General features: G+C 42.6%; 1 long non-coding RNA gene across 2 annotated transcripts in view; it reads right to left on the bottom strand.

The window, feature by feature from the left end:
* LOC107969433 (uncharacterized) overlaps positions 1–22105 on the bottom strand; it is a 60784-nt gene that overhangs the window by 6109 nt on the left and 32570 nt on the right. The window contains exons 2-5 of one of the 2 annotated variants that reach the window (XR_010151855.1): positions 21110–21231; positions 9408–9609; positions 5449–6037; positions 4493–4730 (exon numbers count right to left, since the gene is read on the bottom strand). This is a non-coding gene — a long non-coding RNA (uncharacterized LOC107969433). The remainder of the gene's footprint in view (positions 1–4492; positions 4731–5448; positions 6038–9407; positions 9610–21109; positions 21232–22105) is intronic. The other variant, XR_010151854.1, reaches the window with a different exon arrangement.

The following is a 22105-nucleotide window of genomic DNA, read 5'->3' as shown; positions in this document are numbered from 1 at the left end:
GGCAGAGGTTGCAGTGAGCCAAGATCACGCCATTGCACTCCAGCCTGGGGGACAGTGAGAAGAAAAAAAAAAAAAGAGTAACCCAGAACTAGAACGGGTATCTCTCTTTTGTAAATTGAGCGCTGAAACAAAATGTGACTCCTCCACAGGAGGCAGGGAAACAGAGAAGTGTATGGCAACAGTATCTGCCCACTGAGAAAGAAATGTATATCCAGAAGCAGAAAATAATTTAAATGGTAACAGAGAATTCTGTCCTAGTTCATTGGGAGAGAATTTATTTCTAAGGGTTAAATTGCTAAGAGAGAAGTTATCTCTTTTTTTTTTTTTTTTTTTTTTTTTTTTGAGACGAGTCTCGCTCTGTCGCCCAGGCTGGAGTGCAATGGCACCTTGTAAACCAAAAATAAAATTCTGAGTTCCTCTGCCAAATCCTCTGAATGGATCCCTCCTCTTGGCCAGGGCATTCCAACATTAACCTGAGAAACTGGCTCAGGTCATGACAGGAAGAGGGTGTTAGACAAGCCTCATTATGCCCTCCTCCCTTTTTGATTTCAAGACAAGCTGACCAGCATTAAGATCAACACAGATCTTAACTCTGATAAGAAGCATTTACAGTCTATTCTCTCTGAAGCCTGCTACCTGGAGGCTTCATCTGCATGATAAAACTTTGGTTTCTGAAACCTCTTATGGCAGCTCAGACATTCCTTTCTATTGATAATAACTCTTTCAGCCAGTTGCCAATCAGAACAATTTTAAATCTACCTATAACCTGGAAGCACCCCTGCTAATGTATATAAAAATATCCAGCTCCAATCTGCACTTGAAAACATTATTAATAATACTATCTATAAAACAAGGATTTGACTGAGATGGTCCTTTTTGGGTATCTCCCAGCTCAGCCACTCTGATGTTAGAGCTCTGATTCCCTGGAGTGGCTGAGCCTCACCAGCTTTTGAAAGTCAGCGTTCTGTACTAGTGGGTTATGCTGGAAGGGACAGAGCTCTCGGAGTTCAACACCCAATTTTTAATCCTGGCACAACCTTCTTCTTTGGGGCCATTGAGCAAGTAGTGACATCACCTCCTCAGAGTCTCGGTGCAGCTTGAATTGTTCACAGCATGTGAGTGCTCCTTATCCCTTATCCCTCCCACAGAGCCTGGAGCATTCTAACACAGTTCCCCCTGCCCTCGCCCATTTCCTACATAAGTGCGGACCATTCTTGAAGCTGGCATTTTACAGAAGCAGAAGAACACTCAGTAAAGCTAAATAGATGATGAAGAACAAAAATATCTTAAAATATTCTAAGTTTGGTTTAAAGTGACCACAAAGGAATACATGAAAAATACCATTTTAGACTCAATAAGGATATTGGAGTTTTGTCCGTTATAATTTTTAATCTTTGCTCAATTTCTTTTTAATATTTTTTCCCATAATATTTGACTTTGGGGCCATGAATGGATCAGACAGTGTTTTTTTCTTCTGAATTCTAGCTGCAGCACTAAACAATTTCTACACCCGAAGAATGCTGGGTAATACTAGGGCTCAGCAGTGTTGCTTCTCCTTTTCTTTTTCTGGGCGTGTGGGAAACTGCACTTTACAAGGTCCTTGCACGGGGGTTTACTTTCTTCCTCAGCCTAGAAGTGACACAGGTCTCTTGGGCTGCCGTTTAATTGGTCAAATCTGGACACCTTTGCTCCACCTGAGTCTGCACTCTCTTTCCTTTCTTCAGTCAAAGATGTTCTTGATGGAGTCCCTGTCAGCCTGGATCCCAGAGTGCCGACGTGGAGCAGAAAACTCCTTGCCCCAAGTTGGACATGTAGCATGGGTGAGAAATAAATCTAAGTGTATGTTTTGGGAATTTCAAAGTGCATTTGTTATTGCAGGATAACCTAGTAACTGCTGAATAATATAGAAGGTCTAATGGCAACAGGTTAAAAAAAGTAAGAAAGGCCACATCAAATCACTTTGTAGCAATTGCACCTACCTGGCTCTGCTAATAAACGAGGAAAGAATAAGAAAGTAGTGATAGTCCTAACATACCCAAAACATAACAACTTACAATAATCACTTCTCCAAAATCCGTCTCACTTAAAGGATTCCACAGATGTTTGCTGATGAGTTAGCCAACTTGAATTGAATTGATCATTATAGTTTATTTGTTCCTTCAACAAATATGTGCCAGGTTTGTCATCATGTGATAGGTAACAGGCAACTAACAAGATGGACATGTCATATTTACAGTATGATAGATGGTGATAACTGCTATGTTCAAAAGAAAAATGCAGGAAAGAGGTATGGAGTAAAGGGTGGTGTACAATTTTAAATAGGGTGGCAGGAAATTGCTTACTGAGAAGGTGAGAGAATAAGCTATGCTTGATATCAGAAAGAAAAAGTGACATAGGCAGAAGGGACAGGAAGTGCAAATGGGCTGAGCTAGAACTTTGTCTGGCCCTTCCAAGGTTAGCAGGGAGGCCAGGGAGCTGAGAGAAGCAAGCAAGAGGGGAAGTGGGAGGAGAGGAGGGCAGTTGTCTATGGGTGAGGATGTAGGCAGATCAAACTTGCAAGACCTTATAGCTCTGTAGGTAAGGCAGATTCTACCAAGTCCGAGGGCAGAAGCAAGGCAGAGTAGAGCGACAGCAGAGGAGCGCCATGCTCTGACTGGATGGGGAAGAATCTGGGTTGAAGTGCCAGGGGAGGAGCTTTGAGACCAGTTTGGAAGCCATTGCAACAGCCCCGGTGGGAAGTGATAGCCTCTGGCCAGGGTGGCAGTGCGGCAAGGGTGAGGAATGGTGAGACGCAAGAAGGCAGGTAGAGCTGCAGGTATTGCGATGGATCAGATGTGCAGTGTAAGCGTCCACGACGATGCTGAGAGTTTTGGCCTCAATAACCATTTTTTGATCATCTTATGATCATCACGCCCACATGTCAGTAGAGGCACCATTAATCATACGTGGAGAAATACAAACATGGAGAGATGGAATCATGTTTCCGAGATCACAAACGTGGCAGGTCCAGGGATCTGGACACACCCCTGTGATCCACATTCCCCTGACCCCAGATCTCCTGCTTCCCATTTCTCCCCATAACTGCATCCTCTTGGAGGCCATCGGAAGCAGAATGAGAAGCAAGACATTATGACCAAGAAAAGTCCTTGCCAGATGTCTGTCTTCATTCTCTCTGAAAGCCCACACGCCACCCAATCAGCTTCTGAATTACACGGGATCTAAAGGAGTGTTTCCTTTTGTTATTTGCAAAATAAGAAGGGGTCACTTCTAAGCTTTTTCTATGCACATCCTCTTACCATGAATCACTATTTCATGTTCAGTGTGTGGGCGCGAAATATTGGAAGCCTTCTGGGGGTTGCTGCTGGGGAAGAATGTTTCATTGTGTAACCACAGACATGGGCTACTCCAGAGTTCTTGACAAATGTCCATGTGTTTTCTGACCACCCTGCAAGGAGGCGGCACTGGTTTGAACTTGGCCTATGCACCTCACTTCAGCTCTGAGACACATGGACATTCCCGGGTCTGCCACAGGCTCTGTGGAGGGCAGCTGAGTACAAGACACAGCCATCCGCTCTCCTTTCACGCCTTGGAAGGAATGCCCATCGAATCCTTCCTTGCATCCCTTTAGGATGTTTTCTTGGGACTTAGAAAAACACCATTTTCTTTCACACAGGATAGAAGAATTTTTTCCCAAAGGTTGAGCTCAATAGCATGAACTTGAGGCTTTTTTTTTCTCAAATTGTGGTTGATGGCCATCTGTCTGTCACCGGAGGTATTTTTCTTAAATGAAGATTCCTGAACCCCACCCAAATTACCTGAAATTAAAATAGTTGGGGTGAGGCCAGGAATACCTGCATTGTGAGCAAGCTCCCCAGATTATTTTTATATCCACTATGTCTAAGCTTCAGAACTGGATGAAGAACCAGAAATGCAAAGCTCTAGTCCTGTGGGAGCCCCTGCATTCACTACTTGAGACCATTTTGAGGCCAGCAGACCCCAGCTGGATCCCATCTTCTCTACCGCCAGTCCTGCCCTCCCCAGCAGGCATACAAGAGCTGCAGGGACAAGGCTGCCCCTAGCCCTCTGATAAATGCTGTCACAGCCTGGCTGCAGGTGCCAGGACTCAGAGGTTGTCCCGGGCTTCCCCAGTCTGGGTAAGAAGCAGCTGTGATGGATGGCCCCAGAGGGACAGGCTGACCTGGGCCCCCTTTCTGGTCCTGATGAGAACTGTGCAGCAAGCCCACAGCCAGGACTGTTGGTACATCAACTGACAAAGAAGGACTTGGCCTCTGGTGAGCATAAAATCCTGTCTTGACTAAGGTTGAGGGGGTGGAATTGACCTTTCCCGAATGTGCACCCTTCCCCTTAGTCTAAACAAATCCTTTTGCCCTTTTCCACTCAGCTGAGGGCCAGGCCCCCTTCCTGACTGCCCCAGCTCACACGAGCCCCCTTCTCGAAATCCCATTGCGCTCCCCATCGCCATTGGCCTCACCTTACTCCGTCTTGCCTTTTCATTGCTGATTCATGTGGGTTACTGTGGTGCAGTGGAAAGAGTGCAGACCTTGAGCCAGCAGATCCAGGTGTGAATCGCAGCTGTAGAGTGCAGTGTCTACCTCTCAGAGTCTCAGGGTCTTGTGTGTTCAGTGGTGATGAGACCACACAGCATCGTGCAGGGTGAAATAAGATGACCCATGGAAAGCTCTTGATGCAAAATGAGACTCCTCCCTGTCCTGCAGAGCATACCAGTTTAAGCTATATTAGATACAGCTCCGCTTTTCTGTTCCTAGAAAGTTTGACAGCAGCTGACATTTCCTGAGTACTTACTGCCTGCTAGGCACTGTGCTAAGCTCTTTCATGTGTTATTTCAGTCAATGATCCCAACCACCCTGTCAGATAGGTCCTATTATTATCCCCATTCCACAGATCTGAAAAATAGAGGTTAGCTTGGTTAAGCCATCTGCCAAAGAGCGGATAGTGATAAGCTGTGGTCAGGAATCAAACCCAGGTGTGTCTGGTTCCAGGGCCCGTGGGATGCTAGTCTCTGACCACAACTCACATGAGTATTATGTTAGCTGTGACTCACATACACCCTTGCTGACTGTAAGTTTCTGGATGTTTTCATATCAATGAATACTGTAACGAACCAACCAAGTTCCTAATTTTTTTAAGGGCAATGGTTCCTTCATCCTTATAGTCCCACGACTACACTATAAATTTCCGCAATCCACCTCTAAGCACCTCTAAACCCAAATTATTTTCCTTCTAAAATAAACCAGTATAATAATAACAACAGTAAGGATCATGGTAACAATAAAAATTTTGAACGTAGTTTTTCTCTTCTTTTTCTCCTTTTGTTTCATGACAGTGGATAATGTGAGAGTGGAGAATGGAACAGAAGCTTGGAGAGGTGACGGCAGCGACTGAGCAACGTGTGTTTGTTGTACCTACCCTCTGTCAGGGCTGTCTGGGGAGAGCCGTGATGGGGTGCAGGGCGAGGCGTCTTATACCATGCTCATCGCTCTGGAGGAAACACAACTCCAATCACAAGAACTGAGCTGAAGTCTCTGGTTCGTTATTTTTTGTTTTGTAGCTGAGAATGTTAGTAAGCTCTGCTGCTGTTCCACACACAATAATGCCAACTTCCTTGTGAGTCACTGAAGAACATGGAATGTGGTGTGTGAATTGCTTCGAAGACCCTGACTGTCCACCCGAACAACAGGTGTCAGTTCTGAATTTAGGAGGTGCTTAGTAAATATTTACTTCGGGATTTTAATTATAAATAATTGTCTTAATCCTAAATTATTGAATTTGACCACACTTGGAGGAGGCAGATCTTGAGTTCACTGGGTTCATTACCTGTAGCATTACACACCCACCTGGATCAGGTAATAAAAATGGATAAGCAAGAGCTACAATGAGCATCCGAGAAACACATGCCTGCCTGACCGCACACATCTGACAGTCAAAGTCAGTGACATTTCAATGCTTTTCCAACCACCAATTCGTATGATCCTCATACTGGGTGAGCACCGACGTTCTGTAGATAAGGAAATGAGGAGAAGTCAGTCCACTTTACATAAGCTTGAATCGTATGTATCAAAAAAAAAAAAAAAGTAGGGGGATGTTAACATCTTTAATCATTGTGTTCCAGAAGGTAATTTTCTCCCCACCTCACTGTAGGAAACTGTGTAGCATCATTTTGCTGTTTATTCTGTCTACTCTCTTTCTTTGAAGAAATAAGTGTGATAACATAATTTCTAACTCTGTTAATCAGTAATTAAGACAAGAGAAGACATTGTTTTACTGGTAGTAAATTTGTAAGAGTAAAGCACATAAAATTGATTTGAACAATTTCCAGTGATATGCTTTTTAAAATATTTACTCTTAACTTTTCAGTAATCACATTGAGGTTTTTCTATTATCAGTATTTTAAAATGAAATTTTTAATAGTGCTGTATAAAAATTGATTTATGTCATACTAAAAACCATTTCCAGCTGATTAGTTTCTGCTGTATCTTAGGCTAACTCAAGTGCACAAAATTTACATTTAGCTGTATTTGACTCTTGGACCTGTTATAAAATATTAGTGATGAAAACCCCTTAGTTTTAGCATGGTGTCTCTTAGCACAAATTCAGTTACAAACAGTTAAAATTTCTAAATTCTCTGCTGTAGACTTTCACATATTGGATTGTCATAATAAGCTTCAAAAAGAAGAAAATAAACACTTTTATATACAGGTATATATATATAAAACAATTTCAAAAATAGAAGAAAGTGAAAACATTTTATTTTATCAGCAAAATAAAAGTAAATACACATTTGTATGTATATTTAAAGTTGCAAAAATGTTTAATAGTGAACATCGTTAGGAGAGTGTAATAAATGATAATGTTCATTCTTTCTCATACATTTTTCTAGCTAAGTATGTGACTATAGCATGTACTGCCTCGTTAGGTAACAAAAAATTTCTTGGATTTGACATTCAAAAAAAACTGCATTACTGTAATTAAATTAAAAATTAACTGTAGTACTACCTCTAGTGATAATTCTTAAATTATTTTTCTTCAATGTTTTTCCAATGATTGTTTTATGATCTGTGAATGGATTCATAATTTTCATATTTTCAAATCAGAGCCCTTCTTATGAAATAGTAATTTAAAAATTACTTTGAAGCATTCAGAAAATTATTTGTGCTGCCTTTTTTTTTTTGTGATGGAGTCTCGCTGTGTTGCCCAGGCTGGAGTACAATGGCGTGATCTCAGCTCACTGCAAACCTCCACCTCCCGGGTTCAAGCAATCCTTCCACCTCAGCCTCCTGAATAGCTGGGACTACAGGCACGCACCACCATGCCTGGCTAATTTTTGTATTTTTAGTAGAGACAGGGTTTCACTATATTGGCTAGGCTGGTCCCGAACTCCTGACCTCAAGTGATTCACCTGCTTCGGCCACCCAGAGTGCTGGAATTACAGGCATAGAAAAAGTATTTTTGTTGAAGTGCAGTGATATCGGCAATTTGAAAAATCAAAGAGACATCTCATAGTGAACTTTTTTTGTGCATTTCAAAACATTTTAACTTTCTTAAATATGTGAGTTTAACTCCAAAATTGAAGACAAGTCATCATTCCTTGAAGATTCAGCTTAAGTAAAAGACACATCTATGTGAGTTTTGCAATTCATTCTTCCAAGAATATTTAGCCAAATATTAAAGAATTGTCCATTTAAGACTATAAACTAATAATCTTTTGAAAAATCTTCTTTCCAAGTAAACAAACTTTATTCAACATTAAGTAATAAATGCATTCTTATTCTCTTTTTAAAAAGAAGTGTTACATTTTTATGTCATGTATTGCCCTTAATAAAATATACACTTGTACAGATTATACAAGAACTTTAGTTAAGCGTGAAAGCATTTGTGAGGGATGGATGCTGCACAGTGTTGGCAATGACCAAACTAATGTGTGCATGTCAATCTGGCCTTGCCAATTTGTTTAAGTCTATTTCTTATACTAGATCATCTGCCAATCATATTCACCAGCCCACTCAGAAACAGTTCAATACATTTTCTATACAGATATTTTGATAATAAATGTATGTAATTATAGATTCACTATGTCAAACCAGGTACCTGAGAAGTGATTGAATAGCCTCATATTAATTCTACTTTCATATTATAATCAACAAACCAACAACAGAATGTCAGGGCTATGCTTAAGATACCAATTAGCTTATCATCTACCAGACTAATCATTTTTATATTTTAGAATGTTTAGTGTTTTTGAATCAATAGGGAATGTATGAATAGTGGTGGTTTTCATTCTTTTTTTTTTTTTTTTTTTGAGATGGAGTTTTGTTCTTGTTGCTCAGGCTGGAGTGCAATGGCACGATCTCGCTCTCTGCAACCTCTGCCTGCCACCACACCTGGGTACTTTTTTTGTATTTTTAGTAGAGACGGGGTTTCACCACGTTGGCCAGGCTGGTCTCGAACTCAGGTGTTCTGCCTGCCTTGGCCTCTCGAAGTGCTGGGATTACAGGCGTGAGCCACCGCGCTGAGCCGAGTTCTGATGAATTCTGATAAACCTCCCTCTCCTAATATGAGAAGTGAGTGTGTAATGGCACCTACTTCATGAAGATGGTGAGAGGATTAAATATGTGTACAGTCTTACCTAGTCAGCACACAATAAATGATAGCTGTTTTCAGTTTACAGTTGTTTTGGTTTCCTAGGGCTGCCATAACAATGTGCTGCACACCAGGTGCTTAAACAACAGATTTTTGTTTTCCTACCATTCTGGAAGCCAGAAGTTCAAGATCAAGGTTCCAGCAGGGTTGGTTTCTTCTGAGGCCTCTTTCCTTGGCTTTAGATGGCTGTCTTCTTGCTTACCCTCATGTGGTCTTTCTTTTTCGCATTTTCTGATACTTAATCCCTCCCCTTATAAGGACACCAGTGATAGCAGATTATGATCCACTCTAATGGCCTCCTTTTAACATAATTACCTCTTTCATTCTGAGCTACTGACTCAGAATGAAATGTATGAATTTTGAGGGGAGGGGAACCCATTTCGACCCATAACAATGGTCAACAATAAAGTTTTGTAGAATGGCAAAACACGGCTGTGGAAAACTACTCATCTCTTCAGCACTCATTTTACAAAAGATCAAGCTGATAACCAAGAGGTAAAGTGTTTAGCCCAACTACACGGATTAATTTGTTCTGAACAAAGAATTTAGGCCATAAAAGCCTGATCTCTTTTCAGAAAAATTTAAAGCATCAAATACTTAATAGTTACTTAAATCAACATTTTAGCTTGTATTTTTCTGAAAATCTATTGAGAATATTTATTTCTCCTTAACCTTAAAAGTCCTTTAATTTTTTATTAAAAGTTAATTTGATGAAAATGTCTGCTTACCTTGATTTTACCTAATTTTTATGTCCTAATGATCCAATATCTTGCAGGCCATCTGGCCCTGATGATTTTTGCAAGTTCTCTGGTACAAAAAGTCACACAATATAGCTAAAATAGTATCGACTCAACGCTTGTTAGCTCTTCTGCAAATAAGCTGTGTTATTTAGGCAAGTGTCTTCACCTTTGTTGGCCTCAGTCTGTTGATCTGTAAAGTGAGAGAATAAAGTTCTGTGATTTTGTGAAAAACTATTGAATTCGAATAATCATGTGAATCAAGCTATGTTTTCCATAAGGACCACACCACCATCCAATTCCAACATGCATTTGTCGTCTGCATTTCTATACAGTGGATCAGAGCTGGAAATACTACTTCCATTGCCCTTAGATGACAATCAAGGCTGGATTCAGACTGTTAAAATGCATTTTACCATGACCACAGAAAATGCTGGAGTTCCCATTTTCTGGATTTCAATCAGTATTAGCTTCATTCACTCTGGTTTAAATTATTCTCTATTTTTCCTCCAAGAATTTTTGGTGTGTCTTAAGAGTTGGGAATATTGATTATTTTCACCTTAAAAAACCCTGTCTTTTAGCTGGAAGCAAGGTTTGTGAGCCACGTTCACAATCTTCCTAGAAATAAACTCTCATGGAAATCATATCATCTTAAGGAGACTCTCAAAAATATTTTAACATTTTGTCGAGAAAAAAGGGGCAAGTAAACCTACAATAGATGCCTAAGGGACAAGCCAGTGGGGCCAGAAATAAAGAACAGAATGCAAAATTAAAACCCCAAATCAGTTCTAAAGATTGTGACTTTCACAGCAGAAGATTCACTGAGGACATTTGAGAGTCTAGTCATCTGTGTTGACTGGTCTTTTGATCATTCTGTGTTTAAGCATATATCTCATTTACTCTCCCAACTGCCTAACAAATTATTTATAAAATTTTACAAAGAAAAGGAAACCCCCTAATAGCACTGGAAACTAGGCTATTCATTAGCACGCGAGGAAGTCACCTGTCCCATCTGTGAGCATCTGGATAGATCTTGCCTCAATCAAGACGGAAAAGAAACAAAGCCAATGAAACACTTCTAGCCACAGGAAAAGTCAAGTCCTATTCAGAAGAAGCATCAGCTGGGTGCGGTGGCTCACACCTGTAATCCCAGCACTTCGGGAGGCCGAAGTGAGAGGATAGCTTGAGTCCAGGAGTTCAAGACCAGCCTGGTTAACATAGCAAGACCCTGACTCAAAATAAATAAATAAATAAATAAATAAATAAATAAATAAATAAATAAATAAATAAAAAAGAAGCACCTTACCACAAGAAATACAAGAAAGTTTTCAAAAACATTAGATTATGTTCTCAATAAATCTCAATGAAGCATGAACTTCATGAAGACAGTGATAAAGGCTGAAATATAAGATGAGATGGAGCAGGGCACGGTGGCTCATGTCTGTAATCCCAGCACTTTGGGAAGAAGCCAAGGCAGGCGGATCACCTGAGGTCAGGAGTTCGAGACCAGCCTGGCCAACATGGTGAAATCCTGTCTCTATTAAAAATACAAAAAATTAGCTGGGCATGGTGGCGGGCACCTATAATCCCAGCTACTTGGGAGGCTAAGGTAGGAGAATTGTTTGAACCTGGGGGGCAGAGGTTGCAGTGAGCCAGATCGTGCCATTGCACTCAAGCATGGGCGACAGTGTGAGACATTCTGTCTCAAAAAAAAAAAAAAAAGATGTGATGGAAGGAAGCAGTGGCAACTGAAAAGGTGATGGCACAAAATTTTTAAATCCGCAAGGAGCTCAAGTTCAAGGTGAAGCTTGAGCATATGTTTGCCTTTCCTTCCAGCCCAAATTCCATGGCAATAAGTGAGGTTTATAAGAGCAGAATAAATCCATAGCAAAAAAGCATAATGAGTGAGTATGGTACTACTGGCAGAATTTTTGAGAGGCAGTTTCAAGACAGAAGTTGAACTGATGGAGAAACCAGACTCTGCAGAGGCCTCCACCTTCCAGCTCAGGGGAAAGAGGGACCAGCAAGAGAACTGCCGATGTTTCCGACGGACAGCAGCGTTGGTAAAAGTAATTTAAACTGACATTACTCATTTTCAACCACTGAGATGTACTCTCCCCACCCCCCGACCCCATCCCATAAGCCTCCAGTTCATCTGGCCCCAGGGGGCTTCAGAGACCAAACCTCAAGTTCAGGAGAGAGAAGACTGTTCATCTTATGATACTGAGGGCTGAGTCTGAAGCTGGGGTGAGTCATCCATCCAGTGAGTACTCTTGGAAGGCCATACTAATAAGGCTTTGGCTATTTTAGGATTAGTTTGTGGGGATTAGTAGGGCCTGTCACAGATATCCAGTGGGGCTTTGGTGAGCAGGCTATGGATAATACAGTCCATTATGTGTATACAATTTTTGCTACTATGTAAACATCAGAAGGGCATGTGTGGCGACAACTAAACAAATAGGCAAAAATAAAAATATTGGTAGTTGAGGTGCAGAGACAACGAGTGAGTGCCTGGCTTCCTGCCCTGGCCTTGGTGGCACTGTCATAATTATGGGGCCGCCCTCATTGTGCTCAAGCAATTACCCTGTAGCAGGCTGCCTGGGCTCTGCAGCCAGCCCCATCCCCCAGACAATGAGAGGAACATCTTCGTAGAGTTGTTGTGAGTGGTAAATGAACTCGTACACAGCACATTAAAAAGTCTAAGTTGTGGCCGGGCACGGTGGCTCACACCTGTAATCCCAGCACTTTGGGAGGCCAAGGCGGGCGGATCATGAGGTCAAGAGTTAGAGACCATTCTGGCCAACATGGTGAAACCCCATCTCTACTAAAAGTACAAAAATTAGCCGGGCGTGGTGGTGCTCGCCTGTAGTCCCAGCTACTTGGGAGGCTGAGGCAGGAGAATTGCTTGAACCCAGGAAGCGGAGGTTGCAGTGAGCTGAGATCACGCCACTGCACTCCAGCCTGGCGACAGAGTGAGACTCCGTCTCAAAAAAAAAAAAAAAGTCTGAGTTGTTAGCTCTATTTCTTGTCTGTCTTCCCGCTGAATTATGCACCTCTATGCGTGGAGGCTGTGTCTGTTTGATTCTCCAAAGCATGCCTAGTATCTAGTACAGCACTATGGCAAAAAGTGTAGGATAAATGCTTGTTAAAAACCTGGATTTTAGTTTAAAAAATAATATTTTTCATATCGCATGGTTTTCAGCAAAAAATAAAACCTATCATTCTACGTTTCTTCATTGGGACGCCTCTGGTTTTGCTCTTGTCGCCCCGTGTAGCAGTTTAGATTTGTCATCAATTACAAAAGACACAGAGTAACCTGGCCTCTATACTGTTCACCCATCTGTTGCTCTTTCACGAGGCAAACTCCTCACAGGTGATAAACGAACTTAACCCTAAAAGAAAATGACATCACCTGCATCTCAATGTAGTTCTGCAAGGCTGAGTCTGTGTTTCTGGCCCTGCCTATGCCGCTGATGGGCCTGCCAGGATTCTCTTCACTTGGTTTCTGCCCTTCAGTTCAGTTTCCTTATCTGCGAAGTCAGCTTTAGGCTTTGTTCCTGACAATGGGAGGGTTGGGAAAGGTGAGAGGCTGGGAGAAAGAAGGGAGGGTGAACAGGTAGAGTCTACATTTGCCTTCCCCTGCCCCTAGCAAAGCTGCCCCTGCCCCTGCCAGAGGCGTTGAGCTTCCACTTCCAAAAAGAAGTTACTTCTGCCACATGCTTTGAAAATCACTTCACTCAATAATTGCCAAAGTTTCTTTCGCCTTCGACAGATTTTGACTCGGTCCACTCCTGCTTTGGAAGTGTATATATATCTTTTATAACTTCAAAACTCTGACCAGAGGGAAATGAGTTCAATATATGGCTAAATAAGAGCAATGAAGTAGTGAAATGAAGGGTTACTTTGATCTTTGTTAACAGCAACACGTACATATACAAATTCTCTCCCACCTGCCACCCATTCTAAACCCTTTCTTCATCCTGCATTGAGTTCGAGTTTCAGTTAAACTTGTCATCTCCATCAAATCACCCGGGTAGGGCAGGAGGTCATTTTCTTTATCTATCGATCACTCTATCTATCTATCATCTCTCACCATAGCAGTTCACTCTGGAATGAAAGACTCTCAAATTTGTGGTTTCCTGAACATGTCAAATTCCTATCTGCCTTCATAGCTCTCTATATGCATATTCCCTGTTGCTGAGGAAGTTATTTCTTTACTGTTTACCCATTGAACATTCAGATATCCCATACTGTGATCTCTGGAGCCTACCTCTTTATAATTTATATCACATGTAATTACAGTTATTTAAGTATGTATTTCCTCTCCTAAACTCTGAGTTCCTCCAGGGCTGGGACCACATCGGAATCACCTATCCCTTGCACTGAGCAGACACTAGATAATTATCAGGTGCTCAGGAATGTCTGATCAATACTGAATGCACAGATGTGGAAATGTGCATTCATTATAGCTCTCACAGTAGGTTTCTAGTGTCAGCTTTTGTAGTCTCATACTAAAGGAAGGAGACTTTGATGAGGGTAGATAGATTGGGTGTTTATCAAACATGGTAATGCAGGGGTCATAAGACACTTGCTTAGGACAAGAAACCTCACAAGTGATTCCAGGCACGGAGAGCCACGCGGAAGGAGGCCCAAAACTACATACACCCTCCTTTTAGTGTCCCAGAAAGGAAATGAGACATCAGATCGTGGGAATTACAGGGGACAGTGAGAAGCTCAACCAGGGAAAGGGAATATTTAAGGACATCATACCAGCTATTTTCAGATTTTCCAATAGCAATCATGTCAGTGAGAGACTAGATTTGTTCTAAGCTTTTGCATGTTGCAGAGTAAGGACCAGTGTGATGGAGATTTGGGTATAATTTCAGGAGGAAGTGCTGAAACTTTCCTCTGTCTTACAGTGGAGTAGCTTGTCTCTGGAGCACGCTGTCCTGCCCCTGACCACGAGGGTCCTGGCGTATGTCAGAGAACCTTGGCGAGGGCACCCACTTCACAGGGCCCATTAGACCAAATACGCTCCAACAGCCCTTCCTCAAGCCTTGGGGTTTCTGGTTCCACAGTTTGGGAGAAGAGAAATACTGAGCAAAGATAACCAATACGGAAGGATAGCTTTGTGATTTTTGCTACCCAAGAATGATATTAAATTATTAAATTCCCCCACCCCACACAATGATAAACTTCAGTTTGTTGCTCAAGATAAAAACGATCTGTGAATAAGACTTTGTCATAAAATGAGCTGTCTATTCCTAAGCTTATTTGAGCCCTGACCCCCAACCTGAGAGGTGGCTTGTCATTGTATCTCTTCTTATTGCTTGGCGGAGGAGTCAAAATTAATAGTGGGGAATATCCCTTTCTGGCCTGTTTTCAATTATCAGAAGATTTAGCTGGCTTGGAGGTGGGGGACTCTGCTGTCTCTGCTGCCCTGCGACCTCCTGAGTTAGTTCCTTTTATCTCTTTCTGGATGCCCTCAGTCCCAGCATGCCATGCTGCACTGGCTAAATAAACCCGTAAATCTAGCTTTTGTGCCCTGCTAATCCTTTTATTTCCTAAATCTTATTTAATCCGAAAGGCTGCCTTTCATCTCTTGAACTGTCCGCTGGGTCACTCACCCGTCCTATCAGCAGTCCTTGCAAACCCTGGACAGAGCCGAAAAGCTTCCCATAGTCTCCGGATTCTCATTAGGTGCTGGTGGACTAGGGGACACCTGCCAAGTGGCACTCTGGAGAAAGGCCCCACCTGCAGGGTCTGCTGCACTCAGGGAAAGTCGAGACCTGTGCATTGCTCACCTGGACACTGCCCCACCCGCCAGCAAAACCAGCCCCTCTCCTCTGCGATGCTCTGGGATGGTGAAAGGAGAAAGGTTGCCTCTCTGGCCTCCGGGACATTGGACCACAGGCCAATGACAAAATTAATTTGGGCACAAAGAAACAAGGAAGGGCCATTTCCTGCTAAGTACAATTTGGTTTTTGTCTAACTTAAGTAAAGATAAGCCCTGGGGAAAAAGAATAGTAACTAAGACAATTTCACCGTCTAACGACAGGCAACAGGCAAATTCATCCAACATCCTAAATGACCATTTGCATCTCAACTCCTCCTAGATGCTTATTTGGAAAAAGGATGTAATAGGATATTAAAATCTCAGATATCACGTTTGTAACTTTTTTATCATCAGCATTTGTTTGCTGACTTTGAGAGTTCGACTCCCCTGCCTTCCCTGTCCCAAGCGCTCCTGCTCCTTCCTGTAAAGACCCACACTTTTTGGCCTGTTCCTCTTTTGTCTTACGATTGTTCCTGTATTGTTACTTATTAGATCTGTTTTCATGAGAGTAGTTGAAAAATCCCTGGACTTAGAGTCGAGAGCATTCCATCCATCTTTAACGTAGGCTTTTTACCACTTGTCCGATGTTAGTGAAGACATGGCAAGCCCCACTGCTTCCATTTTCCCAAATGTAAACTAGGAAAGTGATATTGGCCTGGCAGCATTGGAGAAGGGTTAAATGAGATGAGAAATGTAAAGCAACTGAGAGAGCAATACATAGCAGGCCAAAAAAAAAAAAGAAAAAAGAAAAAAGAAAAAAACAGTTAGCTTCATTGTCTATGAAGTTTTTGTGAGGATTCGTGAGATAATGTGTGTGCAAGTGATTTTTACTCTCAAGAAGATAATATGAGTATAAATGATGCTTGCATAGACCTTGTTTCCCCAGTGAGGTTGTAGAAGTATATGAATTATAAGAATGTTAGTGAGAGTTGGGCGCAGCGGCTCATGCCTGTAATCCCAACACTTTGGGAGGCCGAGGAGGGTGGATCACCTGAGGTGAGGAGTTCGAGACCAGCCTGGCCAACATGGTGAAACCCTGTCTCAACTAAAAATACAAAAAAATTGGCTGGATGTGGTGGTGGGCGCCTGTAATCCCGGCTACTCGAGAAGCTGAGGCAGGAGAATCGCTTGAACACGGGAGACGAAGTTTGCAGTGAGCTGAGATCGCACCACTGCGCTCCAGCCTGGGCAACAAGAGCGAAACTCCATCTCAAAAAAAAAAAAAAAAAAAAAACGATAATAATGATAAGGATGTTAGTAGATATCCTACACGCCCCCTTCCCCCTACTGCTGCCTTGCCAGGAACTGGAAAATAATCATATCAATAATAAATGAAGGAAATGAATATCTCCAAGGCCAATGTGATTAGCAACTAGTTCTAGTTTAATTAACCAATGTATGGACCAAGCTAAAGACAAACTCTCTTATTAGACAAGCCAATGGGATGGAGAAAATAGGAAAGATGGAGAGGACCAGCTCTCCAGGAAGGGAGATGCAGCGCTGGAGGACAGGAGCTCTCTGACCAGCAGCTACCTGGCTGCAAGATATTCAAGGCAACCTACTTTCTCCTTTCTTTAAACCCCCATTTCTAAGCAACCTTCTGACCACTGCTTTTCTCTCCCAGTCCCTTCCTACTCGGCAGGTGCACCTTGGATGACAGTCCAATCCACAGAAAGAGTCTTCCTCATAGTAACTTAATGCTTTGCTGGTTTGGGCTGCAGAGCAGTCTCTGTCTCGAGGTGGGATAGTGTGAGTCCAGCATCGGCAGTCTGACTTTTGCTGATGGTGCTGCTAACTGCTAGCTCCTGGGTCCTCCACGCTGAGGACCAGAGTCTAGATGATTTGAGTTGCCTACGGTCCTGCCGTAAGGAGAGTCCGTTGAGTAATACCATCCCCTGTCTGGGAGTACTCTTTAGATTTAGTCAAAGACACTGGGAATCCAAGCCTTACTATCGGTTTCTTTGGATTTCCCATGAAGTATTCAGCATAGTGCTTTACTTAAACAGGTGCTGAAATCATTCACTGTCTAGAAATGTGGAATATTTGCTTTTTAATACTTTAAGATGATCGTCTGAATGGTCTGCCATCCTAGTGTGGACCTCAGCCAGACACATTCCTGAGTGATAACCTTCCCCGGGCATTTCTGCACCCACCTGTGCTCTGAATGGAGCTGCAGTGTCACATGTGAGACCCTTACAGGTCACCTGAGGCCTCTTTCCTTCTTTTCCGTGTTCTTAAAACATCTTTGCGATTTTTCCTACTCTAGAATGATAAGAAATTCCCCCTTCCCACACAATGATAAATTTTGGTTTGTTGCTCAAGATAAAAATGATCTGTGAATAAGACTTTGTCATAAAATGAGCTGTCTACTTCCTAAGCTTATTTGAGCCCTGACCCCCAACCTGCAAGGTGGCTTGTCATCGTAACTCTTCTTGTACAGTGACTTGCTTTGTAGAACTTATTTCATTCTTTATTGCTTTGTAAATTGTTTTTTATATTCTTCTAGCTGCCATAAATTGTCAGCATGCAGATAAGTTCCCTGTTATAGTTCATCTTAGAAATGCCCTGTACAAAAATGATCCAGTAAAGAGCTCAGTCCCTATTTTCTGAAAAGAATTATGCCGCTTCCTGAATATGGCTCCCTTGAACTTCTCAAGCCTCACTCTTACCTTATCACACGTTAAAGCTGGTTCTAATCTGTTTAGTGTGATGTCAACCTGGGAGAACTTAAATTTTTGTAAAAAGCCACACTTTTAACCTATAGGATTCCACGAGAAATAATTGATATTTCTAAGGTGGAAAAGTGTCACTGAAGGAAGGAAGGGCTATGCTCTGTGCCTTTCCACCGAAGAACTGAAAGAAGCTGTGGTGCTGGGTGGCTGGGGGTTGGGGGAGAATGGTGGTGATGGCCAACCCAGGGGCCTCTTCCCCACCCACAGGCCAGGAAGTCCAAAAAGCCGGTGGGTTACTCCAAGTATGTAATTGTTATAGAAACAGACCCGCCCTCTCCCTTGAACCATCTGTTTCAATGTTCGAGTTTGTTAATTCTAGGGAGTTTTTGAATGTCCAAGTTTTAAATACTTTGAAGGTTATAATGATAGTTTTCCCTTAAGAAATAGGTTGTTTAATAGTGTGTTAAGACATCGCTTAACTCTTAGAGTACGCAGTTTTCTAAAAATGGAAAATGTGGGGCCAGGCACCGTGGCTCATCCTGTAATTCCAATACTGAGAGGCCGAGGTAGGAGGATCGCTTGAGCCCAGGAGTTTAAGACCAGTCTGGGTAAAATGACAAAACCCTGTCTCTGCAAAAAAAAGAAAAAAGAATCCAAAAAAAAACGTCTGGCATGGTGGCACCTGCTTGTACCTGTAGTCCCAGCTATTCAGGAGACTGAGGTGGGAGAATCACCTGAGCCCAGGAAGTCAAGGCTGCAGTGAGCCATGATCATGCCACTGCACTCCAGCCTGGGCAACACAGCAAGACCCTGTCTCAAAAAAAAAAAAAAGAAAGAAAGAAAAGAAAAAGAGGGAAACTGATCTTTAAGGGACTTATGGCCTTAAAAAGAGAGAGAAAGAAGGTCAACACAAATAAAGTGTGTAAAGGCACAATGGCAGCAACCTGTAAACATAGACATCTATGGAACAGCTGGGCAGAGAGGCACACACAGGCGATAAGGGGTTTTCACAAGAAATTTGAACAATTAGAAACATTTTGCAAAGCCCAGAACACATAAATCTGAGCAAAACAACCCTTCCAGGCTGGCAAGAGGAGAAGCAGATGTGACGTGGGAACCACTTAGAGAGGGGACTGTTTGTCCTTAGTGTCCCCTCCTGTGACCTAACAAAAGGTCCTCATGGGGTGCACCCCGCCCGCCATTCCCTTGTGCTGGGTTTTGTGCTCCATGGCCAAGGTCTCCGCCCAGGGTCCCTTGCTAGGCAGGCCACGCGAAACACGCAGTGCACGTGTGCACACGCCATGTCCCTGGAGGGCAGGAATGTGGGTGTGGAGCAAGAACCCGGAGGCTTCGGAGGCTCCCCACCCCAAATCTTAAGAGCATAGTCATTAAGTGTCCTCAAAATACTTAACAAAAATAGCCTGAGACATTAAGAGCAAGGCGTTTCCATTACTAGCACTACCCAGCTTGCTAATGCTTGCTAGCCCTGTGCTTCTCAAATGTGAATGATGTAGAACTCCCTCAGAAGGGAAACATATTTTGTTGCATCCCTAGAGTTGACCTAAACCTATTTTTGTTACAGTATTTACATACATAAACACTACATTAACATAAATAAACACTACATTATGTCTAGATTCCTTATATTCTTAATCAACTCTAAAGCCTGGAATTGACTGGATTACATTTTCCAGTATTAGGCAGAATGAGGGCTCAAGATAAAAGTTCAGCTCAATTAGACAGATAGAAGATTGCGTTTTTGTACCCAAGATGATGTGATTCTGAAAAATAGACCTGCTACAATATGTTCAAATATATACACAACCTTTAAAATCATTTCATATACCTGCATAATGATATGAGTATCACTTTTTAAGAAATGCTGCTGTGATGGAAATTAAAGCCTATTAGTCCACAAAGTTAAAAAGAAAAACATCCCTGGTGGGAAGAATACATTTACCTAATTTCCCCAGGTTTAACCTGTAGAGTTCCATGAAAAATTCTTGATGTTTCCAAGTTGAAAAAGGTCACAGAAGGACCCAGTATGGAGAGCTATGCTCTTTCCACTAAAGAGCAGATTCAAGCCCTTGGTGCAAGGCTAGTGGGATGACAGGAGAATGGTGGTAGTGGCAGAATATGTCTGTTCTGTGAGAATGTCTTTAAGTTGATTTTTGTTTGGGCGTTAATCTTTAAAATGTACTTGCGTTAGAGACTTTTTCTCCAGATCACAGATGAGGGACAGAGTCCACCAGGTGAATGGAATAGCAGGAGCTGCCCCGTCTCCCCTGACCAACTCAGCGAACCTGGGTTTGAAGAAGATGGAAAGAGGAGAGAATATCTTGCGCATCTTGGGCAAAATATGTTCTCCCGTCTCCAGTCTCCACATTTGTAAAGTAGAGCTGAGGGGACTTAGCTTGTGAGGCGTGCCAGTGTGTGCCCTGGCAGGCAATAGGCACTTGATAAACACCATTTTCTACTCCCAGGATTCATTTTTTTCTTCTTAATGATTAAAAGCAGGTAGGCCATTAAAAGGATGTTCAGAAAGCACTCCCATTGCACACAGTATCTTCTCCTTGTCCACTGGGGTGGGCAACAGCAGGATCCCTTCTCACGTGCCCAGATGAAGTAGGGAAAGTGTTGACAGGGATGGGAGCCAGGCCCCCAGATCAGTGAACCCTGGAATAGATGGACACGGCAGAGCGGGGCCCACAAGGAGATGCCTGGGGGTGAGGAGCGGCCACAAGGGAAGATGGGCTAAGAGTAAGAACAGCCAGGATGCCTGTGCAAAGGGCTTGTTAGGCTGGATGTCTGTCATCCCATTTTTTTCCTTTGTTTTATTCTTTTTAAAAGTGGATTTTTTTTTTTTTAATAGAGTCTCACTTTGTCACCTAGGCTGGAGTGCAGTAGCGTGATCTTGGCTCACTGCAGCCTCAACCTCTTAGGCTCAAGCCATCCTCCCACCTCAACCCTTACAAGTAGCTGGGACTACAGGCACATGCCACCACGCCTGGGCTAATTTTTTTTTTTGTATTTTTTATAGAGGCAGGATTTCGCCATGTTGCCCAGGCTGGCCTTGAACTCCTGAGTTCAGGTGATCCACCTGCCTCAGCCTCCCAAAGTGCTAGGATGACAGGCATGAGCCACGCACCCGGCCTGTCATCCCATTTAAGTGCTCTCATACTCACGTTTCATGGTGTGTGTCTGGATTCCAATGGTGATGACGGATGTCCCCGAAAGTAAACTGGATCAGACACATATGAAGGGCCAAGCACATTGCAGACATCATCATCGCTGCTCTCACAATGCCCTGAAAGATTTTCCCAGATGTGGATACTTGGTAATTCACTAAGGTAATGGTTTGTACTTCTGATATTCATTCTTCTCCAATTTTTTTAAACAAATAGTTATTTAGACGGATGGGTTCTAACAAATGAAAGATTCGTGGAATAGGCTTAGGACAAGGTGGCTTTATATGTACAACTGAACTAGTTGTTTAACTTCAGATTTTTAGCTTCCACATTTATTGAATGAGAGAAAATAAGATCTAACTTTTGAGGTTAAATTTATTTTTAAAAGGACACACATTTATTGAAAAACACCAAAAAATCAAAGTCCCAATTCCAAGAACTCCCTCAGTCATGGGCAAACTAGACTTTTCCTAGTCACTGTCTGGGAAGCTGGCTGTGAAAACTGGAAAGTTTCATAAATAGAGTTGAAGCTGCCACTGTCCCTCATGAGTGTCATCATCAGGACCTTTGGCTGGTGATGGCTCTAGCTTTATGGTCTTGTCACAAAGGTTCTGCCTGGACACGTGCAAACCTGGGCTGAAATCCCAGCTGTGCCTATAAGAAGTCTACCTCAAATTTAAAAACAACAACAAGAAAGAGTTAAGTCACACAGCCTGGGAGCGGTAGATGGGGAATTTGTAACAGGGTTGTGGAGCCCAGAGCTGCTGCTCACACCGCTACGGTATCACAGTGTCTCTTAGCACTAGAGATGGTCTCATTCCTCTTCCTTATTTTAAAAGCATGTTGTTCTTCGCTGAATTTCTTTTTGCCTCCCCTTGTCCGGTGCCTCCTCAGGAAGCTCTTGAGAAAACAGGTAAGTGATAAAATAAGCAGCTGGAGAGGCGGCTGCCAAGTGAGCTATGTAGGAAGGACCTGCACCCCTGGGGTACATCC

Source organism: Pan troglodytes, chromosome 17 (genome assembly GCF_028858775.2).
Source record: "Pan troglodytes isolate AG18354 chromosome 17, NHGRI_mPanTro3-v2.0_pri, whole genome shotgun sequence".
In the NCBI taxonomy this organism is placed as follows: Eukaryota; Metazoa; Chordata; class Mammalia; order Primates; family Hominidae; genus Pan; species Pan troglodytes.
Note: the sequence above shows the minus strand (reverse complement) of the source record. Positions and strands in the feature narration are given on the sequence as shown.